Source organism: Micromesistius poutassou (assembly GCF_964030765.1).
Source record: "Micromesistius poutassou genome assembly, chromosome: 6".
NCBI lineage: Eukaryota > Metazoa > Chordata > Actinopteri > Gadiformes > Gadidae > Micromesistius > Micromesistius poutassou.
Window position 1 is genome coordinate 19,856,429 of NC_140276.1, and position 19,717 is coordinate 19,876,145.

General features: G+C 41.1%; 1 long non-coding RNA gene across 1 annotated transcript; it reads right to left on the reverse strand.

The window, feature by feature from the left end:
* Positions 1-15,592: 15,592 nt before the first annotated feature.
* On the reverse strand, positions 15,593-17,671 carry LOC311344647. Its single transcript, XR_014633635.1, has 3 exons — positions 17,564-17,671; positions 16,672-16,734; positions 15,593-15,698 (listed from the first exon to the last, which is right to left on the reverse strand). It is a non-coding gene; the product is annotated as an uncharacterized lncRNA (long non-coding RNA).
* Between the last annotated feature and the right edge of the window lie 2,046 nt (positions 17,672-19,717).

A 19,717-nucleotide genomic window follows, 5' to 3' on the forward strand; every position in this document is an offset into this window, starting at 1 on the left:
CAGAGTGTGTTTACCTGCAGCCCGTCACAAAGCGCTTGCGTGCAATGGGAGGTAAATAAAGGAAGAGATAATTGCACACATGGGGGTAGGTGTGTGTGTGTGTGTGTGTGTGTGTGTGTGTGTGTGTGTGTGTGTGTGTGTGTGTGTGTGTGTGCGTGTGTGTGTGTGTGTGTGTGTGTGTGTGTGTGTGTGTGAGTGTGTGAGGGAAGGGTGGGTTTGTGTGTGCTAGGGAGGGCATGAGAATAAGGAGTGGGAATGGAAAGTGTGTGCATGCGTTCACAAAACATGTATTGTGCATAGGTTATATGTGTGTTTGTGTTGACGTATTTGTGTGTCTGTGGGCTGCTTGTCTATCCGTGTGCAGCTGTGTGCGATTGTGTGCGGAGAGCTGTACATTTTGCAAACTCCACAGAGGGAAAAAAAGTTGGCACAGGTGTCAGAATAAGTCTCTAATTAGCAAACAAACAAACAACTAAGCAGGCCCAGGTTAGGGCAGAGGGAGCGGGGCAGAGCCCACAGGAAAACAACTGTCACCGTCGATCACATGGCTACATCAGGGGCGTATTGTAGGGGCAAAGCGGGAAGTGAATCCTTTTGATTTGAAAAAAGATTTATTTTTGCCTTCCAAACCATTGTTTGGGTTTTTCTTTGAACACAAACTCATTTTATGTATCGTTTTACTGCCGTCGTAGCTAGCCGTGGTTGAGCTAACAGCTGGCAATGCTAAAGACATTATTGCGGAAAGATGGGCTGGCTTTTTGTTCACCTCTTTGTGTTTCGGGGCTTGTGTTAATATATAGGGTGCCATCACTTTTGATTATATTTTATCTATCTAAAAAATGTCACAACTTATGAGCTATGAGATAAGGGAATAATTTATTGCAACTGTGGAAACTTACACTGGTTGCCATGATGGTGGTGACCGTTAAGCACCAACTGGTCTATTGCTAAAAAAAATGGATAGCTTCTATATTCCTTTTTACAAAACTTATGTCAAATGCTTTCTTGGTTCAATGTTTTATTCTTTTTATCTAGAGAAGCAGAAGTTAATTATGGCCGGCAAGACTATTCTATAGCAGACTGAAAACTGGTAAGAGGCGCTGTAATCAATATTTATTTGTTAAATAACCATAAAATATGTCTATTTTCACAGATTTATTTGTAAGGTTAGATAAGATTGTTCATTATGTATGATAATTCCCTCAGAACACTGTATACTTTACTGCCAATATAAACTCTGTTTATAAACTCAAACACATGTAAACTGTGTTTAAGCACCCCGTACATTTTTTAAATAGCGCTTATGCTATTCTTTACGCACCTCTAAATAGTGTAAAAGCAACTTTAAAAAATGCTACAGTAAAGAGATCTTGTATTACCAGTAGTACATTCAAAATTGAGCTGCAGTATCAGTATTTACGGTATCTGACACAGTATCTGCGACCAATCACATCTTCTCTTGCGGCAGCCAGGTTCTATCTGTCAACAGTTGTCTGCATTTCTGGATTACTATCAAATGGATATGACGATTTATAAAATGTCAAAAAAGCAAGCCTCTGACTGACGATGCCAGCAAAAGATCTCAGCCTCAAATTGAGCACAAAAAATGTTAATGTTAAGTAATGTTCTAATCTCTCAGATTTGTTACAAACTTAAAAATGCTAATAAAGTGACACTGACAAGATATTGTTGTGCTGAAGCCCTCTTTTCTTCATTTTAAACTTTGTTTTGCAGACACTGAGGCAGGCAGTAATGCAGGAAGCACAGGGCACAGGGAGCTGAGGAGAGAGAGGCCAAACAGAGAGAGGAGGAACAGAGAGAGGAGGGACAGAGAGAGGAGGGACAGAGAGAGGAGGGACAGAGAGGAGGGACAGAGAGAGGAGGGACAGAGAGGAGGGACAGAGAGACAGAGAGAGGAGGGACAGAGAGGAGGGACAGAGAGAGGAGGGACAGAGAGGAGGGACAGAGAGAGGAGGGACAGAGGAGAGACAGAGAGAGGAGGGACAGAGAGGAGGGACAGAGAGAGGAGGGACAGAGAGGAGGGACAGAGAGGAGGGACAGAGAGAGGAGGGACAGAGAGGAGGGACAGAGAGGAGAGACAGAGAGAGGAGGAACAGAGGAGAGACAGAGAGAGGAGAGACAGAGAGGAGAGACAGAGGAGAGAGAGAAAGAGGAGGAACAGAGAGAGGAGGGACAGAGAGGAGGGACAGAGAGAGGAGGAACAGAGAGGAGGAACAGAGGAGAGACAGAGAGAGGAGGAACAGAGAGGAGAGAGGAGGGACAGAGAGGAGGGACAGAGAGAGGAGAGACAGAGAGGAGGGACAGAGAGAGGAGGAACAGAGGAGAGACAGAGAGAGGAGAGACAGAGAGGAGGAACAGAGAGGAGAGACAGAGGAGAGAGAGAAAGAGGAGGAACAGAGAGAGGAGAGAGAGAGGAGAGACAGAGAGGAGAGACAGAGAGGAGGAACAGAGAGGAGGAACAGAGAGAGGAGAGACAGAGAGGAGAGACAGAGGAGGAACAGAGAGGAGGAACAGAGAGGAGAGAGACAGAGAGGAGGAACAGAGAGGAGGAGGAACAGAGGAGGGACAGAGAGGAGGAACAGAGGTGGGACAGAGGAGAGACAGAGAGGAGGAACAGAGAGAGGAGAGACAGAGAGAGGAGGAACAGAGAGGAGAGACGAGAGACAGAGAGGAGGAACAGAGAGGAGAGACAGCGAGGAGAGACGGTGAGGCCACCCACTGCTCGCAATTGTTAAACTGTTGCTGCTCCCACAGTATTTCTACTATATAGACAGATGTTGCATCAAAATGTTCAGCTTCGTCTCACATGCTCTCACTGCTGTTTAAATATCTAACAATGTGATCTATAGTCTTTCAGCTTCAGCAATTTGTTTTACAGTCATGCTCCCCATACACATACATTGAGGAATGTTCAGAACTCCACTGTAGATGCAGTTTGTAATTTCCAATTTTTGACAACTGGTTGTTTGTAGTACATGCTACAAATAAATAAACAAATATTCTGAATACCGTTCTTTTTTCATGGTTTGTTGTGGTGCGCCTTACTTACTTACTACTTCATCACAGATCACAGAATTCATATTTTACCTGCCTATTTTGCCACTACACCCCTGTATATATCATGTATGTGTAGCTTTGGAAAATAGAAAACACACACACACACACACCTAAAGACGCCATAAAGTCAAAGCAGCCAAATGGGCTTTGGCCACAAATAACATCAAAGTTTCAGTTTGCACTGGGCTTGCCATTACCACTAACAAACTAAGGCAACAAGGTGACCTCACACCAAATGTGTACCATTTTAATTGCCCCGGTCTGCTATTTCCTGACAGATGCCTTCGCTGCTAATTTCTTAGTGACAGCCTTATCAAGTTCTGTCTTTTCGGAAGGCCTATCTTTAATGGCGCTGCAGAATTAAGTGTTGTGAACTAACTAGCACATTGAGGCGCCAATTAAAAATCGAAGCATCGTTCATGCTTTAGCCCAATCCCTATGGGTTACATGAAAGAGCTCCCTCTTTTTTGGCTTTTCACCCAACGTTGCTAGAATGAGGTTTTTCCCAAGACTTGCAGATTCTGTCAACCAGGGACATGAAAAAGACAAGTTTTTGTAATTCATGTGCAGTGTTTCCCCTGCATAGATCCAGCAGTTGGGCAGCATGCCGCTGAATTAATGGCACTGCAATCAGCTATTAAATATATATTCATAAAATTGTATTATTATTAGTTATGTTGGCACCCAAAATGCTATTGGTTTTATTAAAAACGTGTTCAGGGTGGGAAAAAAATCTGTGCAATAAATCAAGAATTGATTATAAATCTAATTGTTTGTTACCAAAATATTCACAATGCTAATAAATATAATATATGCATACGTGCCCCCTACCGTGCCCCACTCAAATTGTTTTTCATTTTCATTTGGAGAAATATTGTAGGAAAACACAATGCATGATGATACTGTAAGCGGCATTAGCTCATGCATGACTTTGAACATAATGTAGGATGCATTAAGAGAAAAAGGGTAACACTTTACAAAGAGTGTACATTAATTAACCATTAATTGACATTAGTTAATGCAGTAATAAGCATAATTATATATCATTAGCATAGTGGTCAGGGTACCTAACCCCATCAATAATGTTCAAATTAAAAACATTACCTAAGTTAACATGAACACCGTTAGTAAACTTTAACTAAGTTAATCAACTGTTAATTAATGTTTAATACTACATTAACCCATTAGGTTAATGGTAAATGTACCCTTATTTTGTGCTTGTAAAGTGTTACCAGAAAAATAAACAACAACTGACGAGTAATAGAAAGTAGTCACATATTTGATTGTGCGTAGGGTAAAAGCTATAGGTTTGTAAACCAAGGTGATGGGACGGCTACAAATTGCAGATTGTATTTATTGCTTGCATGCTATTTGTTATGTTATAGCATTTCTGACTGAATGCATGCACCACATCCCTTCTAGCATCACTGTTCACACTAACCCCCCCTGCACATGCAAACATCAGCACGTGCAAATCACTAGGTACGCGCAAATCAACAAAGTGCATCTCACAAACACCTCACCTTAACTTAAAACAAAACAATGCACTGACACAAACCAGGGCAGAAAGGGGTCTGCACACCAGAGGTGGATCATTTGCATTGCACCGGCAATTTCCCAACAGTTGCCTTCGCTGCTAATTACTTGGTGACAGCATTATCAAGTTCTGTCTTTTTAACAGAGGCCCTATCGTAAATGGCGCTGCAGAATTAAGTGTTGTACACTTGCACATTGAGGCACCAATTAAAATCAGAGCATTGTTCATGCTTTAGCCTCGTCCCTACGGTTACATGAAAAATATCTCCCTCTTTTTAACCCAGTCGTCCTGGAATGGAAGGGATTTTTTCTCCAAGATTAGCATATTCTGTCAACCTGGGAATTGAAATATACACACTTTTTTATAATCCATGTATGGTTCCTTCACCTACAGCCCTTCAATCCGTTTCAAGTCAAATTGGTCCTGAATCCATGTCTTGAAGCATTCACATGGTAACTCTCTGGCAGTGTTGCGTGGTTACACAGACGGGGGTAGCCATTTTGGAAAATATGTGTGTTGTATTAAGAAAAGGTACTGCAGTAATGCGTTTAGAGATGACTCACAGATGTTTATATGTTACTATCCGTACTACCTGCTCCTTAATAACATTTATTTAAAATAGTAAGATATTCAACCACCATTATCCGCTAGAAACAAACCAACTCATCCCGACCAGAAAAGGGGTTGGTTTTTCTGCATCACCTTTGCTGTTTAACCAGTGGCGTGTTCCTTTTTACTTTATCGTTCTAACTTCCAACAAAGAGAGAAGACGGGAAAAAAAAAATGCAAAGCCAATGGGGAAGAAAAAGCTAAAAGCGTTTGTGTTTATCAGGCCACCGTATTTGCATGATGTATGAGGCTGGAGCGAGCATGCCAGGCATCACAGTAACTCTAAATAATTAAGTAAAAAATAAAAGCCTCAAACATCGTTTCAGCAGAGAGCTAGCGTGACTCCGTTGTTAATCAATGCTAACAGGAAGTGTCAGAGGACTAAACAGGAAACGTAGACGGACCAAACAAATCAATTCCCAAGACGGATGGAAGAAGGTCTGAACCGGGACCCACTGACAGGCTGTCATGTAGGGAGACATGCGGGGACAGTCAGTCACACTGCATCAGTCACTGTTTGGAAACTACGGTTTGTTTTAATGGCTTAACCTCTCCCAAACATTACTGTAAAAGAAAATACTTCAAAAAGTCATGCACAAATATTTATTTTTATATCTCTCTCTCACACACACACACACACACACACACACACACACACACACACACATTATACATATATTTTTTATTTTTTTCTACTACTACTACTACTACTAATATAATTTATTGTTGATATTATTGTCATTAATATTTGTAGTGGGCCGAGAAAGTAGTCTACTAGCAATAGCATGCACAAAGCAGTCCCGTCTAGGGACCTTTCCAGAAGGGCCCGAAAGACAACAACCAAAAAAGGACATCATAAACAATAAGAACCTCTGTTGTTCCGTCTCAGACAAGTCCGTCCACAGACGGCCACCAGAAACTGGGAGAATGTCTGGTGAGCACAGCTCCAGTGTCCCCAGCTCTCCCCAGTGGTCCAACATCACTAAGGCCCAGATACAGCCATTAAGAGGCCAATGCACACATCTCCCTCTCTCACCCTCCCTATTCACATCTGTCTCACAAGCCAGCTACGGGTTAAAACGAAAAAAAAGCTGGCGGTGAGGGGAGATGGGGTGGTGGAGTGCGAGAGTGAGAGAGATGCAGAGAGAGGTGGAGTCGGTGAATCAGAGGCGTGTGGTATTTGTTTGACAGGTACATCTCCCGCTAGGCCAGCGCCTTTCCAATTTAAGAGGCCCTTAAGCCTTGAGTAGCAGCTTAGCATTAGTGTTAGCTCAGTGTTGCTTTCTGTACGGCCGGTTCCCCATCTTCTTTCAGAGCGGAGCCCGTCCACCCCTCAAGGACGTTTCCTGCCAAGTGTTTCATCATTTGGTTGAATTTTAATTATTTTGCGGGGCTTGTTAAATCCCTCGGCGGTGGGGATTGCTTGTGAAAAGGAGCCGACAAAGGTAAGAAGTGGTGAATGGGTAGCACCGCACTGGGATGGGAAGATATTTCATTAGCCTTTGAAATGTTACCTCACTCCTATCTGTCGGACCTGTTGCGTTTGATCTATTCACCGTTTGACCATGGCCGGGGTGAGGTCCATATTTGTTTGAGACACAGTTCATAATAAAGACATCAGTTTTTATTTATTTGAATTTGTATACTTTTTATTATTCCCCAGTGAGAAATGAATCCTCTGAAATTAACCCATCCTATGCTGGGAGCTAGGAGCAGAGGGCTGCCTTGCAGGGCGGTGCCCGGGAACCACCTCCAGGTCAGGTGCCCTGGCCTTGTTTATTGGCAGGAAAGGAGTGCTACCGTGTATGTTTTTTTGTGGTGCGGGAGGAAACCGGAGCACCTGGAGGAAGCCCATGTGAACACGGGGTGAACATAAAAACTCAGAAGGACCCTTATGGCAGGCCATCACGACTGAGCAGTGTGTCCTGTTCTCAGACCTCCTATGTATTCCCAAAGGTGTTCAACCAGCAGTCCAAACCCTTAAACACTATTAGTGCCGCTTAGCCCTTAATTTTCTTAGTTAATTTATCCATGAAGCCACCCTTCCTTTTGCACAAAAACCTCCAATGCAATCAGTGCAGCATCTGTCAAATTAAAATCCATTTTTACCACCAGGGGATATTAGCCAGCTAGGGTCCTCTGAGGGGTTTCTGGTTTAACTACGCCTCCACAGTTAATCCCCCTAGTCTTTGAAATGAGCTGCCGCATGGCCCAATGACTAGCAAAACCATTGTCTCACGCCGTTGTTGCCCTTTAACGGAAACCACCATTTGTACAAGACATTGGTTCACGCTAAATACCAGCTTTCAAAATGATTTGCGTTGCTGCAGTAACATTTTAAACTTCATTGCTTTTTAAAACAATGAGATACTTCAACTTTGTGTTGGAAATTGCATATGGCATATTGTTTAGGGAAGAAGTTGGGTCTTTATGAGTCATTCAATACAGAACCCACTGGCCATGCTACGACAACTCTTTTGGTGGAAGTTTTGAGGGCCTTTAAAGTGTAAATGAACTCTGTGTTTCAGCACAAATTCGAGCACTATGGGATTTGAAAAGAGTTCTAGGAAGGAGGGGGGACTTAATATCCTCATATTTATGACCATTTGTGATCGTTTTTTTAGGATAGTACTGTTGTATATAAAATGTGCCACACACATGCCAATTCTACTATACGTGTCCGAGAAGATTAACACTCTTTCGGACGGGGACATTTAAATTAACTGCTGCCCAGACGGAGCTCCACACACAGACACCTTAAGGTTATACTTTAAGTGTCCGAGAAGCTTAACCTCTCTCAGACATAGCTATCAACATCAACTGCTCCCCAGACAGACCTCCACAAATCAAGGTTGAAGTGCCTGGGAAAAGACAGTTTGACATACAACATAGGATTTTACACCTGTTTCAAGGCCATGTAAGACATATTACCACGTTAAAAAAAACAAAGTGACATTATGGGTTCACTACACCTTTAAATATTGATCCACACAATCTGTCCTCACAAGGGTAGGGCCATGAAATAATGGTTACTCATCAGGGACATTTGTCTGTCACAGAAATGCAGACGAGTCAGGATACAAGGTAGTTAAGTAACAACAGGAACATTGGTTTGACTAAGGATGTATTTGTCCTCCATGAATCTATTGGAGAGACATGCCCTTTATTACAATTCACAACCAAGAGCATTTCATGTATTTCTTTCTTTTTCCTCCTTTGACTATCACATATCTGTGCTGACTACACATATCAAATCTCAAAGCCAATTTAGCTTTATCTCCATCATGGCCGACCCCTGAATTTGCATCGCTGGAGTCGAGTTTGGCAAGCAATTACCCCGATGCAGGACATTGGTAATTTGATGAGAATGTGCTCTGACAAGTCTGCCCCCAGATGACAAGTGGTCCCAGAGGGGAGAGCGGCCTTCAGAGAAGACGTCACAATACACTTACACTCACACATAAACACACATACAGACACACACATTGTGAGATATCTGGGAAAAGCCATGGTGTTTGCGCTTTCGCAGGATTAGTGTAATTCTGTGATAACACACTCACTATCTCCGTGCAAAGGACTAGATCCATCACAATAGCTACTCGAGTACATCCAATGGAGGGAAGATGGCGGGGGGTCTTACACGATGAGACACGACTCCACAGTTTACACACCGAGCTTCAGTGTAGTGGTCGTTATCAGGAACCCCTAGCAACACATACATTCTGACTTGGTGTGTGTGTGGGATCATGGCCGATCCGTGGTGCTACATCAAAGGCGGTAGGATGGCTGCCGTTTCCCATGTTTACAACCTCATGACCCCACACTCTCGCTCTCCCCTCTCCCACTTATAAGCCAGGGAGACTGTGTTGGTGGAGAGCCAACTACAATGAAACACTTGACATTCATACAACAGGAAGCAGAAGAAGGATCCATCCTGAGCCTGAAATCTGAATAAAACGAGTGCTCAGAAAGGGAGTAGTGTCTTTGATCCAGCAAGCCAATCATTATAATAGCACCTACAACTGTACTACAGCTCCCCCCGCCCTCCCCCCACACCATACACTCGCATGACCACACACTCCACACACACACCCGCACGGTTAGTAGCTACTTCACTTCGGATCCACTTTCACATTCCCTTGCATGACTACCTTGACATCTCCTGTGGAGAAATGGACTGTTTTCAGTCTCTCGTTCTCCCTCCCCCCCTCTCTCCCCTCTCCCCCCCCCCCCCCCCCCCCCCGCCCTTTGTTGTATTACGATGCCCTGTCAGAAAAAAAGACATGGTGCGAGGGTGGAGAGGACGAGACGTCAGGCCCGACGGTTGTTTATTAAATTTACGGCGCCATTATTTTCGCACTCAGCATGATTGTATTCATATTACACCTGACGGCGACAAGGACACAGGCACTCTTAGCGCCTTTTCCGACGGCCGTGTGTGACCTTGCATTGGGCGGGGGGGGGGAAGGGATCTTTGCTGCGTTGATGGACAGTGAAATAAGACGTGGAATACCACTGACACGCCAATCAAGGGATGACGGAGGTGGAGAGCAGCAGGGGATGGGGGGTGGGTTGCTGATTAGGGGGTAGCAGTGGTGAGGCCGTCTAGAACAGGAGTGAAGTATAGGGTTTTCACTCTCAGCAATCTGAAGCACAAGGTTGCTATTGGTCAGTACTTGCCGTTGCCTTGACCAATCACAGAGTTGAGTGAGGGGGGTAAAGGGAGTGAGAATTTTGTGGTGACAGCAAGTAGCATTTTCATGATTTGATTAAATGTTTTAATGAATTGTTCTATAGTTTGGTTTGTAGTTGGCAACTATGTATACTTTTTTATCTGCGTTGTATAATGTATCTAAATGCTATACCTATATGTGTCCTATATATTTCCAGGTGCTCAATTTTAAAAATACTTTTTTGACACGTGAAGTGATACCGTAATACGTAATACCTTTTCCTTTATTCATCATCATCTGACACATCAACTATCCTAGCTTTCGTCCTTGAGAAGAATGTTAATGAAATATAATTCTACCTATCAAGGTAAAAAGTTGAATTGTGCTCCCAAATACCGACAGATAGCCTACTGCTGGCATTTGCTGGATTGTGCTCACCTCACTCGTGGGGTTTGCATTTCCTGGGAACTCTGAGACCTTTCCTTTGACAAACCAAAGTGAGACATCATCACAAGGTTTGTTATTTAAAAGGTCCCCCATCATGCCACAAGGCGTTGACATTGATTGGCCAGAACATCCATTAAATATGCTACTTAGGAGTGAAATCACCAGTGGGAGTGTCTACCCAGTTGTATGATAAAAAAAATCGACCCAACAAAACCTTCACAGTGGACTGTACCAATGTTGTATATTGTAGAGTCTAGACTATCCATAATACATCTGGCTGGACACTCTCACCAGTGATGTCACTACATTATTTATCCTATAGATTTGAAATTCCATCAAATAAGTCAAAGGCGCTATCTTGGTACTTGCTGACCAAATATTCTAGAATAACCAAGCAACTTTGTTATTATTCTTCTATCTTGTTGAAAAAGTACTAAGATGGCCACTTGGAATGTGCATGACATGGGAAACCCTCCTATTGGCTTGTAATGGTTATTAGGGGTCCTATGAACCGTAGGAACCCTATTGTATTCGTTAGTATTATTATTTTTATCCTGACTTTTTGACTCCAAAAGTTATAAAAATTGGCAGGCTTGTAGAACTTGTAAAGTTAGTAAAGGAATCAAAAGATGGGCCAGAATAAAACAGGCTGCCATTACCACTAGGAAGGTGCAATTTGTATGAAACTTGGTATACATGCACCATTTGTCATGATGAACAACTTTCACATTGCAACCCATATGGTCAGACCATTATAGTGCAGTGACCACAACTTGACCAAACACCCACACATTAACTCCTTTGGTGCTGAAAGTGGGAAAAGCTGCAAACTTGGCACACATGTACCAGGTCACTGTTGGACTATAGGGTGATTAAATAATAGCAATGAGGCAAAAGACGGCAGAGATATGCATTTTAAAGTGAAATACATGCATATGTATACAGCTCTACAACACGTTTAAACAGCTCCAACATTGCATCCAAAACACCTAGGCCCAGCTGTTGAATGTGGCTCTTAAGAGGAGATTCCATACCCAGTATACCCATGCCAAATTTGAAGACTATATCTGAAAAAACAACCAAAAAACATTAGTTTGAAGTTCTCCCTTCTGAACCATGGCCTCTGCAGGCTGGGCCTTAAAGGGGTACACACGTTATTTCGCAAACATCTGTTTGACAGTGGATTTTGACACAGTAGGCTTTAGAAACATGGTTGGTGATTGTTTTGATACGTTAACTGCCGGAAAACCAGTATTTAAGGCATACCAATGCATATTACCATACCAACCAAGCTCACCATACCTCCACATAGGAAAGACTTATAGAATATACTCCAATCTGTCTACGGTCATACTGTCGGTCATACTGTCATACTGTCATATTGTCGTTCATACAGTCATACGGTCATACTGTCGGTCATACGGTCATACTGTTGGTTATACAGTCATACTGTTGGTCATACGGTCATACTGTCATTCATACAGTCATACGGTCATACTGTCATATTGTCGTTCATACAGTCATACGGTCATACAGTCATACGGTCATACTGTCGGTTATACGGTCATACTGTTGATCATATGGTCATACAGTAGGACCCCTTCATTGTTGCTTGCAACTATATTTGTTCTTGTTCCAGTGGGGGGAACATTGGATCCCATTCAAAAAGATGACTCAGGGTGCTGTCATTGAGGAGCTAATGGCTTCTGCTGCAGGGACACTGCAAAATATGATGAGGGGGGAAACTCAGTCGCAAGCCTTGAAAACACTGTTTCATCTCATGCATCTCAGAAACGAAAGGAGAAATACAATTAGTTATGCAAGAGAAAAAGCAGTGCTTTCACTCCTTCATATCCCTTTTGTGTTTCACACAACAGAGAAGAGAATGTCGTGGCTTTATAATTAGTATAATTAGCTTTCCTCCATGGCAGGTTTTAACATAGTGTGTGTGTGTGCGTGTGTGTGTGTGCCAACTCAAAGTGACAGGTGGATTTGCCAAACCAAGTGGAAAGTGTGTTACTTCTGAAATGATCACCCTAATAAAGACAGGTCTGGATCTCTCTTCACCCATTCCACACCGTCGCCTGACACAACCTCGTCCTCCATCAGAGCAGAGCTCCTTCCCATCTGTTAAGCTGAAGTTGTGCTCTCCACGAAACTGTCATTTTAATTTTGAATGAACACATTATTCTTTCTTGGAGTGGAAAATCCCTAATTGCAGACGTAGAAACCATGACAACCGAAAAGTAAACTGGGAAAAGTAAACTCACACAGTGAGCAAGTTGGTTTTTGTGTGTATTTCAATGAGCAGTATGGATGGATGTTTTCTTCATTAAGGAGTGAAACCTCTGCAGTATACATAATACAAACAAGGATTCAATACACCTCAGGTGACTAGTTAATTCCTCTCTCCTCCAACCCCACCAATAGTGCCATTAAAAACCCATTCTGCATAATAGGGTTGGGGAAGGTTGGGCATGCGAGCACAGATAGGCTGAGGGCAGAAATATAAAGCAGCGTCTCTCTGCAGGCCGAGCGCTCCAGCTACTAAATAACCAACTGTCCGGATGGAAACCCGTGAACATGCCTACGTCCCCAGCATAGCAACCACTCCGCAATCTAGTTACCCATGCCTCCAGGTTACTGCGTTGAAACAACAATAAAATACGCTTGATGCTTATAGAAACTATACAGTGCACGCACACACACACACACAAGCACACACTTTTCATTTCATTTAATTCAGGAGACACTTTATATAAATAACTGATAATGCATAATCAGATCATTTGTATACAAGTCATTGAGCAGCATCTAGGAGTTATGCATTTTAGCTCAATAATGCCCCCAGGTAGGCTGCGGACAATGAGAATCCAACCGCCCACCGTTTGTTCGAACTGGGAGCATATCATTTTATTTAATAAAGTATATATCAGACTTGTATCTCTGTTGATTATATATAATATATTTAAACTGTGCACTGTCCTGTGTGTTTTTGCCCAATGTTTTTGTTGTCCACCCTTGTAGTTTAGCCCAAAGTCTTCCTTATCTATGCATCACACTGCCATGCACAATCCAACGTGATCTCCAACGTAAATCACAAAATAGGTTGTTTGTCAATATGACCCAAAACAAGGGTGAGGTGAGCTGAGGGGTATTCCTTCAAAGTTGCTAACGAAGGCGGCGCTTAGTTGATTAAGCCCAGAGAACTAGTTAGAACTAGCGCCAACTTCCACTTGAGGCTGAAGCCGTTCCATCAACGCAGTTCAGCCGCGCCTTGCTCAGGTTAGTTCAAGCCAGGCTAACGTTATCCTGGATTACGCGCGTTCACGAGATATGTAACCAGCCCAGAACCGTGAATGTCGAATCATGGATCGGTAACACTTTACAATAAGGTACACAGAAACGTAGGTAGTTACTGAGGAACGAATGAGTAACGAATGAGGAACGAATGAGGAACGAATGATGAACGACGAAGTGACAGTTACTCAGTAACTACTGAGGAGTTACTGGTAAACAGACCAGGGGACTACTGAGGAACGAATGAGTAACGAATGAGGAACGAATGAGTAACGAATGATGAACGACGAAGTGACAGTTACTCAGTAACTACTGAGGAGTTACTGGTAAACAGACCAGGGGACTACTGAGGAACGAATGAGTAACGAATGAGGAACGAATGAGTAACGAATGATGAACGACGAAGTGACAGTTACTCAGTAACTACTGAGGAGTTACTGGTAAACAGACCAGGGGACTACTGTATTCGTTACTGAGTAACGAATGATGAACAACCAGGGGCCCTAAAGTGACAGTTACTCAGTAACTACTGAGGAGTTACTGGTAAACAGACCAGGGGACTACTGTATTCGTTACTGAGTAACGAATGATGAACAACCAGGGGCCCTAAAGTGACAGTTACTCAGTAACTACTGAGGAGTTACTGGTAAACAGACTAGGGGATACTGTATTAATGAATCATTATGTGAAATAGCAAACTGACCAATTGATTATGAAAGCAACTGAATTTTCCTGGGATTTCACAATTAGTTAATAAATTAACAAGGCACAGACGGGATGATTGTCATATTTTAATAAAGATATTCACAATACATACATTCATATTCACATTTAAGGTTTATTATGTGGCATTAGTAATGTTGAAGGCTTAAAAGCAATTGTCCACCACTGCAGGGCACGCTTTAAACCTGCCTCCCTTGGTTTCAAGCGCTGTCGAGGGCTGGCTTGGGTCCCACACTGGATCGACTGGTAGAGCTGGATCTGACTGATGAGTTGTTACTCTTTCGCGATCCATTCGTTCCCCAGTAGTTAAGCTTTATGAATCATTCGTTTACCAGTAGTGAAGCTTTTTGTGTACCTTCATGTAAAGTAATGCATCATACTGAGTTGTTACTCTTTCGCGAACCATTCGTTCACCAGTAGTTAAGCTTTTTGAATCATTCGTTTACCATTAGTGAAGCTTTTTGTGTACCTTCATGTAAAGTAATGCATCATACTGAGTTGTTACTCTTTCGCGAACCATTCGTTCACCAGTAGTTAAGCTTTATGAATCATTCGTTTACCATTAGTGAAGCTTTTTGTGTACCTTCATGTAAAGTAATGCATCATACTGAGTTGTTACTCTTTCGCGAACCATTCGTTCACCAGTAGTTAAGCTTTATGAATCATTCGTTTACCAGTAGTGAAGCTTTTTGTGTACCTTCATGTAAAGTAATGCATCATACTGAGTTGTTACTCTTTCGCGAACCATTCGTTCACCAGTAGTTAAGCTTTTTGAATCATTCGTTTACCATTAGTGAAGCTTTTTGTGTACCTTCATGTAAAGTAATGCATCATACTGAGTTGTTACTCTTTCGCGAACCATTCGTTCACCAGTAGTTAAGCTTTATGAATCATTCGTTTACCAGTAGTGAAGCTTTTTGTGTACCTTCATGTAAAGTAATGCATCATACTGAGTTGTTACTCTTTCGCGAACCATTCGTTCACCAGTAGTTAAGCTTTTTGAACCATTCGTTTACCAGTAGCGAAGCACTTTCGGGTTAGTTATAAAACCCCAAACCACTGTTGATGACAATGAGGGATCTACAGCCACTTTAGTTAAAAATGTATACAACATAGGGAAATATATATACATATACTGCGCTCATGACACATAATAACATATAACATAATAACAGGATAATATAGAAAATATTAACAATTTAAAACACAAACAGAAACAAAAAAAGGCATTTTAAAATGTAACAAAAAAAGGCACTCTAAAAACAAAACAAAAACCAGCTCTCTTCATCTGACACGGCTGTAGCGATCCATCGCCTCTTCTGGGGTGAGGACTGAAACAAAGAAAATTATAAACATGTATTAACAGTAGTATTTTGTCAGGATGATGGTAGTGCAGTTGGTTAGGGGTTTACTAGTATTAATACTATTCTTGTATTAGGGTTATATAGTGGCAAGTTAGTTCTAAATTACATTCTAGAGTAATGAATGTACAGAGGTATAATAATAATAATTATTCAATTGTAATTTCCAGTAGTATCAAGAGTACTGTGAGTGTACTGTCTATTCAAGTAGTATTATCTGTACTCTTTAACAGTAGGTTATTATAAATCAAATGAGCACAACTAGAGAGTAAAGTGGGAGTACTGTATAGTTTAGACAAGTGGTAGAATAAGTGGATTATATAGTTTAGTGTTATTTGAAAGCCATGTTCCTGCTGTAGCTTCATCCATTATGCTGCTTTGAACAGTCAGACGTGTTCAGACGTGGCTTTGATATTATAAGCAGACTTGGGACCAGCTGACCACCTAGCTTGTTAAAGAAATGGGTAAGAATTGATCAATTAATCCAGCACCATGAATATAACCATAACCAAAAACTTTTTTATTTTCTACTTAGTAGACTAACTTAAAGTGGCTTAACTGACCTCAATCTAATTTATGTCATTGTCATCATACAATGACATACATCATACATGTCATCACACTTTCCGGTTACGATATCATGTAAAGGTAGATACTTGGTTACTGCAATGTTCAAGTACAAATGGAGTAAATATTACTAGCATCCTCTTGTCTTGGATCCCCTCTAGACACTAGCCTTCAACCAGTTAAGGTGAGCACCCTTATTTTAACATCATAAAACCAGGAAGTAGAAAAGAGGTTTAAAAGTAACACTATTATAGTGTTTTCATAGTGACGTTCATCAGTTATTAATCATTATACTGTGTACAACTACATTTCACAGTCACATGAATCTGAGTATATATGTTAAGTATGCTTAACATTTAAAATAAAAATTAATTACCTGCTTCCTCTGCTGCAGTTTGGCTACTGCGCTGTTCGGATTGTTCCCGCTGACTCGATGGCGCTGTAACATTTTGGAGCACAGAAAGCATGGTTGGTGTAAGGGGCTCAAAACCTTATGAATGATATTGATGAATGCATACAGTGACGTTTTTGTTCATTTGAAAATTGTATGGATACCTTAAAAAAATATATATACAGTTAGTTAAGAAATAAGGGTTTTATTCACTTTGGGCAATGACATTATCCATTGTCTTTAATGTTATAATATGTAATAATAATATGTATGATCATATGTCATTTTGATTTAGGACAAATCATCATCAACTCATTTGTCATGGTTCCACATGCAGTCCATTGTGTAGAAGACATGTTTGAGAGATTCAGTTGTTAACATTACATACTGTAACTATGGACTAAAATGAAAAGAAAAAAAACAGGGAGAAAGGTATTACCGTAATAGCACTATAACAGTGTAATGTAGCAGTCTTCGGGTTTTTTAGTAGTTAAAAACAACTCCAAAAACTATTCAAAGACGTGGTAACTGGCGCTAACAGAATAACTTTACAAGTCCAATTTCAAAGCTTGGACCACATTTTCATCGCATATCGCCTAATTTAACATTAGATAAGTGGTTGAACCGTCGGTCTTTTGACCTAGTTAAGAGTTAAACTTTTGTGTTTGACAGATAATTAAAATTTGCTTGCAACGTCGGCTATCTAGCCAGCTAGCAATCCATTGGTTAGTGACAAGGTTAGCTAGCAAGGCCAAAAAATACGTGATAGAACAGACGTGGTACGATGTCAAATTAGCTCATTTTAGGAAGCTAAGCAATGTGACCGAATCATTACACTCTCAATTAATAATGAAATAACTTTAAAGCATGTACTTACATTCTAACATGGCTGTCTCTACATGTGGAAGCTCTTCCGTGGGCTGCCTTTTTCTCTTACTCTTTCGCTGAGTCTCCATTGTCAAGTCCTTCTGCACGACCTCCTTGCCCGTCGACGGAAGAGAGTGGGCGTGTCCGACGCATGGGGTAAAACGATCTGCGTATTATAACGTGCCCCTACCCACTGTACACGTCCGTCGACGACTTTACAAGGGACGTTCCCGAATTGCATTGTGGGTCCGCATGTGCAAGACTATCAAGACTAGTCTTATTGAGGGAAGACAGACTTTTAAAAAGAAATTAAAATTGATAAAATGGCTCCAAAAGAAGAAGTTACTTAAAGCCAAAATAAAATGCAAACTCTGCAAAAAGAGCATGAAAATGAAGGAAAACGCAAACGTTGACGGACTGCAGTGGTAAGTATTCTTTTTTTTGTACGGTTTTTATCGATGACTTCCTTTGTTTACTGATATGTCATGTTATAAATTCAAGTTCAGTAACATTAATATTTATCATGAAGAAATGTGTTGTCTTCTGTAGGCAGTGCCGACGTAATAAACATAGAGGGAAAACGACGAGGAAGTCAGTGAGGTGCGGGTCACTTTTTGAGAGGAGCAAATTGTCCCTATTCAGCTGGATGAAATACATTTATAGGTAAGGTATGCAGTAGGGCTGTACGGTATGGACTACAATTTATATCACGGTATGATTTGAGGCATATACGGTAATGCCGTATTATATCACGGTATGTTCATTTTATCTTCTAATTTCTATATAAATGTTTCTGAAGGGGTATCATCAGCCAATCAGCGTTCACTCCCTGAGGGACGTAACATAACAGCCAATCAGCGTTCACTCCCTGCAGTCCAGACTAGAGTGAATCGCAGCACTCCCGGAGCTCTATATCTAAATAATATAATTAAGCAATAGATCACGACAGGCTGTGGTATACGGTCATTATACCACAGTTATTGAGTAATTGTAATTGTTGTAATTGAATGTTATTATTGTGTCATGCACACAGTTATGACTTATGCCTTCTTAGGCTTTAAAAACACTTTGAAACTCATCAAATTCACATCGTTTTGGCCAGAGGACCAGCATAATTTCTTAACCGTGCAAACAAAATAATCTTTGACTTTGACATGTTCTAGAATTTTTTATTAATTGTCGGTCCTAATGTTTATTTTTCTGTCTTCTACTACTTTATCACAGTATGGAAGGGGGAGATTTGGAGCTACCTGGAGGAGGAGAAAATGGGTCTTCTTCCTTGGCAGATTGCTGCATGACATTGGCCACGAACACCAATAACATTTCATTGAGTTTTGTTGAAACTTCTTTTCTTTGTTAGATTTTTTCAGTGTTCTTCAGAAATGCCTTGTTAAAAGTGCAGCCTTTATTTTTGTTCCATTTTAAAATGCCTTTTTTTGTTTCTGTTTGTGTTTTAAATTGTTAATATTTTCTATATTATCCTGTTATTATGTTATATGTTATTATGTGTCATGAGCGCAGTATATATATATATATATTTCCCTATGTTGTATACATTTTTAACTAAAGTGTCTGTAGATCCCTCATTGTCATCAACAGTGGTTTGGGGTTTTATAACTAACCCGAAAGTGCTTCGCTACTGGTAAACGAATGGTTCAAAAAGCTTAACTACTGGTGAACGAATGGTTCGCGAAAGAGTAACAACTCAGTATGATGCATTACTTTACATGAAGGTACACAAAAAGCTTCACTACTGGTAAACGAATGGTTCAAAAAGCTTAACTACTGGTGAACGAATGGTTCGCGAAAGAGTAACAACTCAGTATGATGCATTACTTTACATGAAGGTACACAAAAAGCTTCACTACTGGTAAACGAATGGTTCATAAAGCTTAACTACTGGTGAACGAATGGTTCGCGAAAGAGTAACAACTCAGTATGATGCATTACTTTACATGAAGGTACACAAAAAGCTTCACTAATGGTAAACGAATGATTCAAAAAGCTTAACTACTGGTGAACGAATGGTTCGCGAAAGAGTAACAACTCAGTATGATGCATTACTTTACATGAAGGTACACAAAAAGCTTCACTACTGGTAAACGAATGATTCATAAAGCTTAACTACTGGTGAACGAATGGTTCGCGAAAGAGTAACAACTCA